This window comes from Mixophyes fleayi, unplaced genomic scaffold (assembly GCF_038048845.1).
Source record: "Mixophyes fleayi isolate aMixFle1 unplaced genomic scaffold, aMixFle1.hap1 Scaffold_784, whole genome shotgun sequence".
Classification (NCBI taxonomy): Eukaryota; Metazoa; Chordata; class Amphibia; order Anura; family Limnodynastidae; genus Mixophyes; species Mixophyes fleayi.
In genome coordinates, this window is record NW_027448503.1 from 18,445 (window position 1) to 24,751 (window position 6,307).

The following is a 6,307-nucleotide window of genomic DNA, read 5'->3' on the forward strand; positions in this document are numbered from 1 at the left end:
ACTATACATTTACCCCATTGAGCGTGTTTGTAAGCTATGGTGTATCTGTGGCAAAGGAGAAAATAACCACACCTAGATTTCATATATTCATTTAAAATAAAACCTGTTCCACAATAGTTTTGAAAGCACTACACATGGATTTATGGGTATTAAAATATTAATCAGTGCACTGTAGTAATGGTACAAAATGGCATGACAACTGATTGCTGACACATTTGCAGCATAGGCTAGATTTATTACATATATGAATTCAAATGTGCTGACAAAAACAAAGCAAACAAGGTAATGGTCTGTGTGTGTAAAAATTCCTTGGATTAAGAGATGACAATCTGGCCAGACTGAAGAGAGACATAAGCAGGCTTGGAGCTCTGGAGAAATTCAACAACATGTAGTGAGACACGAATTGCACAAATCCAAAATCCACGCCAACACACCCTGTTGAACGAAAGGCAACAAATTAATATGGCAATATTAGGTCAGACAACTTGCATTTTGATATCAAGAGATTGAGCAATGTATTGGCATGTGTAAAAAAACCAGTAATATTATAGTGTATAATAATGGCTTGTGTGTTTGGACTATACCTAGGATTCTGAATGCACTATTTGACTTAATTTGAAACACCAAACCCATATGTTACATAGCTAGCATCTGCCCATATGTTTTGTTTGTGCAACCACACATTGCAGGCTTAGTAACAACGACATTATTGTATGGAGCACACTCACTGGCCAATCACATTTTAGTGCAGATAGCACTATACTACTTACATTTGAAAACACCCTTCACCATGGCAACATCCACCAACTCCAAAAGGAAGTGCAATGGCAGAAAAGCCAGCACTGCAGGCCAAGTGTAATCTAAAGGCTGTAGATATAAGAAAAACAAATAAAGTGTCAATAATGTGCACTTCTCAACACTATATGTGCTGATCAATAAACTGTAGAAAAACCAAACATCAATTATGTTGCCACATTAGGCTGTTGATTTAAACTACCCCATTAACGTGCATTTAGCTAAAGACATTAAGGCTAAACTTGGAGGCATGAAGCTATACTTTCTACACACATTGTAAAGGTAAAATACAGGCAGCCATGGTTTTCCCCCTATTATTACACATATAAACCATTTCAGTAACACACCAGACCATGTCTATTCATATTCCCATTTTGAATAACCATACCTTAGATAATCAACCGTTGACTAAGCTTGCACATGATTTGACCACTGATCTTTTAAATGTGAAGATATTTATGTTTTGTTCCAAAAAAATAAATAAATAAATACAACATTGACCCCTTACATTGTAACATGCTTTGTCCACTAGAACATTTACTTATTTTTTATCCTTTGCTCTCCTTAATGACTCAAGCACAGAATGTTAATGTGTTTTTAAGGTAGGGTCTGAAAAACCACACTTCAAATAAAAGGTATTAGAAAAAGAAAAGAGAAAAAAAACAAAAAACAGTATGGACATTCTTAATGCAAAGTATTTTAACAAGGGGTATGTAATAAAATAATATCTGGTTTCTACTTACCACACACAGACAAATGTGGAATGTCAATAAGCAATCACTAGACACCCAAAAAACACAATCCAGGACCAAGATCTGTGGAGGGGAGGGTAAACAGGTACAAAATAAATCAATATAGATGGATAGTCTTTATGTGTGTCACTACAGTCGAGAGGTATCTATGCAGAGACACATCCCAAGTCTACACAGTTGCCTCAATATTCAAACTCTGCAGCTAATTAAAGACTTTTCCACTAACCAACATAAAATTCTTAACCATTATGACCTTTCAGCATAATTTTCTATCTGTATCTCACCAATATCTTTTCCTACAAATAAACATGAGTGTTGAGCAAGGTACAGCAATAAACTGCAGCGATTATGAAACATTTCACCATTAAGGGCTACTTACCCAGAATTGTGAATCTCCTAACAACACAGAAGGCCAAGCAAGGTCTTTTTAAGTAACACTGTAATTAGTGAATTAAATGCAGGTGAGTAGGCTGGAGAGTATGCCGGACACGTCATTAGGAGCACGCAGGTGCGTTCTAATTAGCCAAGTGTGGTTTTGTGTAAAAGTGACCTGACATGTGAGCAACGTTTATTTTCTGTAGGTAAGTAGAGATTATAACGATTATTACAGATGTCATTAATGAGCTAAGCTGTTAGTGTTGTGGCAATAGTATGGGTAAAATAGTTTTAAGTACAATTCTATGAGGTATTATTCATTTGCATTTGCTACATTTAGATGTGCCACGATAGTGTAGTGGTTATGTATTTCACCCCCCAATACTAAGTGCAGAAGTTCAAGGCCCCAGGTCAACCCTAAGCACCAAGTGAGTTAATAAAACACATTATTAAGCATACTCCTAAAAGTAAAAAACTATATGCAACTGCTTGTATTTAGCGTAAGATTCGCAAACGCGCTTAATTCGCGTTTGTTTGGTGACGTTTTTGCAGCTCCTGCTGCTTTAGTAAAACAGTGTTTTTATTAATGTGTGTGTTTATCTAGGGTTAATATTTTAATACCACGTTATCCATCATGCTGTTCATATTAATTGCAACATGGCCAATTTATCAGGTCTAAGACAGTCATTCAGCTGTGCTAACTAGTTAATGTGCAGTTTGGTGTTGGTGTTTCAATGTGAAGTATAACTCAGTGAATAAAGAAATGAGCTTGCAACAACAAGGTAATGAGTTTGAACCCTGAATGATGCGTGTATGTGGCTAACCTTGGTATATTTACAAGTTTGAGGGTATTTATTCCACTCTGTGACTTAGTATATGTTTTGGTGTGTAAGGTGGCTATATGTAATGTTCAACAGTGTTATCAGCTACAACACAGCAAAGCAGTTGTTGGCAAAGACTTTGGATTTCAAAGACATGTGAATTCTGTACTGGCAACATTGGAAAAAGCTAAGTGCTCCACCAAATCAAATTGTAGAAATGGGAGCAATAAATGTTCTATTTTTGATTTGTATTTATCAACATGGATATATTTCGATATGCATAAATTGTGACTCTGCATGCACCAAATCTTTCTGGGTAAAATATTTCCAAGTATTGGCATTTTTCCCCATGTTTTAAGGGAAACAACTTATGCTAGAAGTTGCTGGTCATCTTTAATTTGTATTCTATTCCCTTGACATCACCACTTGTACAGTGGTGTAGCAGTTAGGCAATCCACCTTGCCAGCTTGCTACGTGGGTTCGAGTCCTCACCAGCCCTCGGCTCTTAGGGATCATTAATATCCTTAGACAATTTGTGTTGCTGTTAAAAGTGTCCCTGTGGTAATAGTACACTTGTTTTAAATTTGCATAAATCATGTGTGTAAAACCCTAAAATATATTTTCGAGTTATTATATGTCTATTAATATTATTTGTTCTTGCAAACGCACCATCACCAACTGTCAAATCAGGCATGTAACATATTGAGACTAATGATATTGGTAATTGTTCAGAATGGTTGGAGATTTATCATAAATATTTATGACAAAGTCTATTGTTTGGGAGACATTTTACATAAAATGAAATAATTACCCATGCAGTGTGCACAACAATTCCGGCAGCCGGAATGAATGTGAAATGCACTGAGGCAACCATTCCGGCAGTGGAATGAATGTGGAATGCACTGAGGCAACCATTCCGGCAGTGGAATGAATGTGGAATGCACTGAGGCAACCATTCCGGCAGTGGAATGAATGTGGAATGCACTGAGGCAACCATTCCGGCAGCCGGAATGAATGTGGAATGCACTGAGGCAACCATTCCGGCAGCCGGAATGAATGTGGAATGCACTGAGGCAACCATTCTGGCAGTGGAATGAATGTGGAATGCACTGAGGCAACCATTCTGGCAGTGGAATGAATGTGGAATGCACTGAGGCAACCATTCCGGCAGCCGGAATGAATGTGGAATGCACTGAGGCAACCATTCCGGCAGTGGAATGAATGTGGAATGCACTGAGGCAACCATTCCGGCAGCCGGAATGAATGTGGAATGCACTGAGGCAACCATTCCGGCAGCCGGAATGAATGTGGAATGCACTGAGGCAACCATTCCGGCAGTGGAATGAATGTGGAATGCACTGAGGCAACCATTCCGGCAGTGGAATGAATGTGGAATGCACTGAGGCAACCATTCCGGCAGCCGGAATGAATGTGGAATGCACTGAGGCAACCATTCCGGCAGTGGAATGAATGTGGAATGCACTGAGGCAACCATTCCGGCAGTGGAATGAATGTGGAATGCACTGAGGCAACCATTCCGGCAGCCGGAATGCATGTGGAATGCACTGAGGCAACCATTCTGGCAGTGGAATGAATGTGGAATGCACTGAGGCAACCATTCTGGCAGTGGAATGAATGTGGAATGCACTGAGGCAACCATTCCGGCAGCCGGAATGAATGTGGAATGCACTGAGGCAACCATTCCGGCAGTGGAATGAATGTGGAATGCACTGAGGCAACCATTCCGGCAGCCGGAATGAATGTGGAATGCACTGAGGCAACCATTCCGGCAGCCGGAATGAATGTGGAATGCACTGAGGCAACCATTCCGGCAGTGGAATGAATGTGGAATGCACTGAGGCAACCATTCCGGCAGCCGGAATGAATGTGGAATGCACTGAGGCAACCATTCCGGCAGCCGGAATGAATGTGGAATGCACTGAGGCAACCATTCCGGCAGTGGAATGAATGTGGAATGCACTGAGGCAACCATTCCGGCAGTGGAATGAATGTGGAATGCACTGAGGCAACCATTCCGGCAGCCGGAATGCACTGTGACCTGGATTCTCCCCATAATGCTGAGAAGATATGTGGCTAGCAGTGTACAGGCCTATAAAAGGCAGTCCTCTTTACTGAAGAGGCAGTAAGCAGCAGAGGGCGCTATTTCCAGCTAACTAATTCCGGCATTCCGGCAGTTCCGGATTGAGGCCAAAGGGCCAAAATAACATCAAACATGTTGCACTTGCGAATTGCATTGATTAGAAAGGGGTATGTAAAGCAAAAAAAGCTTAATTTACACAAACATACTAATGGAACATTTGTAAGATATGTAAAAGCTCAATAAAAAAAAAAATGTAAAAAAAAAAAAAAATTGCCACAAGCAGTCTGTATTGATATGTATGTATGTTGTGCATATTTCGTTTTGCATTTTAAACGCAAAAGATGCTCCTAAAGGCGTTTAATAGTGGTTTTAGCTAGCTGTATTGGAGTTAAACATGACCCTGGCCTTCCTTAACTTTTGTGAAAGATTTGAGACAGGAGTGACGTCAGTTTCACTCATCTGGGCAGAGGGAACGCCTACTATTCTCAAGTGAAAAAGCATAACGCCTACTTTACTCAAGTACTATCTCATCTCCGCCCAGTCCGCGCCTACTCCCCGCCCATTCCCACCCATATGTTCTCAAGTGGGTCAGCAGTCATCTCAAATCTATTTGCGTTGGAGTTTGAGATTGAGTCGCCTTTTGAGAGCTGTATCTGCCGTGCTTGAGTAGCGTATGTAGTGTTTTGCGCTGCTTAAGCGTCGTTATCGCGCAATGCGCAGAGCCATTTAGCAGATGCGTATGCGTTTGCGAATTTTGATGAATCGGGCCCGGAGAGACTAAGTTAGGTATGAACATTCTCTCTCCTATGGATTCTAGTTTTTCTATCCAAGTTATTCTGCAATATACTGATAAACAATTGTCTCTTCCAGCGCTTATTGACTCCGGTGCAGCGGGGGAACTTTTTACGAGCTGACATTGTAGAGCGGTTTATCATAGCCTAGGCAACCCTTAGATCCACCTATTGCCATTACAGCTATAGATGGCAGTCGTATCATTGGAGGATCCATTAAGAACAGAACTGTCAACATGTCTCCTACGCATTGGAGCCTTGCACACTGAGGAAATCTCCTTCTTAGTCATTCCAAAGGCTATCAACCCGTTGATCTTAGGCCTACCTTGGCTCAGACTTCACTCCCCCACTTTAGATTGGCAGAAACCGGAAGTTCTTGCATGGGGTTCAGAGTGTCATTCCCGATGTCTTCCCAGGATTCATAGACCCACTATGGGGCTGTCTTCCAACACCCTCTGGTATTCCTCCTCAATATCATTCGTTTTCTGATGTCTTTTGTGAAAAGGAGGCTTCCAAGTTACCCCCTCATAGACCTTGGGATTGCTCCATTGAATTATTGCCGGATAAGATACCACCTAGAGGACGGGTATTTCCATTATCTCTACCCGAATCAGAGGCCATGTCCCTATATATTAAGGAGAATTTAAACAGGGGTTTTATCCGGAAATCCTC

At 40.9% G+C, this 6,307-nt stretch overlaps 1 long non-coding RNA gene across 2 annotated transcripts; it reads right to left on the reverse strand.

The window, feature by feature from the left end:
- Nucleotides 1-203: 203 nt before the first annotated feature.
- LOC142135577 (uncharacterized) lies at nucleotides 204-1,761 on the reverse strand. Of its 2 annotated transcripts, XR_012687293.1 has the most exons (3): nucleotides 1,539-1,761; nucleotides 771-867; nucleotides 204-435 (listed from the first exon to the last, which is right to left on the reverse strand). It is a non-coding gene; the product is annotated as an uncharacterized LOC142135577 (long non-coding RNA). The 2 variants fall into 2 exon arrangements; XR_012687292.1 differs by lacking the exon at nucleotides 1,539-1,761 and having other exon boundaries at nucleotides 771-1,081.
- Nucleotides 1,762-6,307: the final 4,546 nt, after the last annotated feature.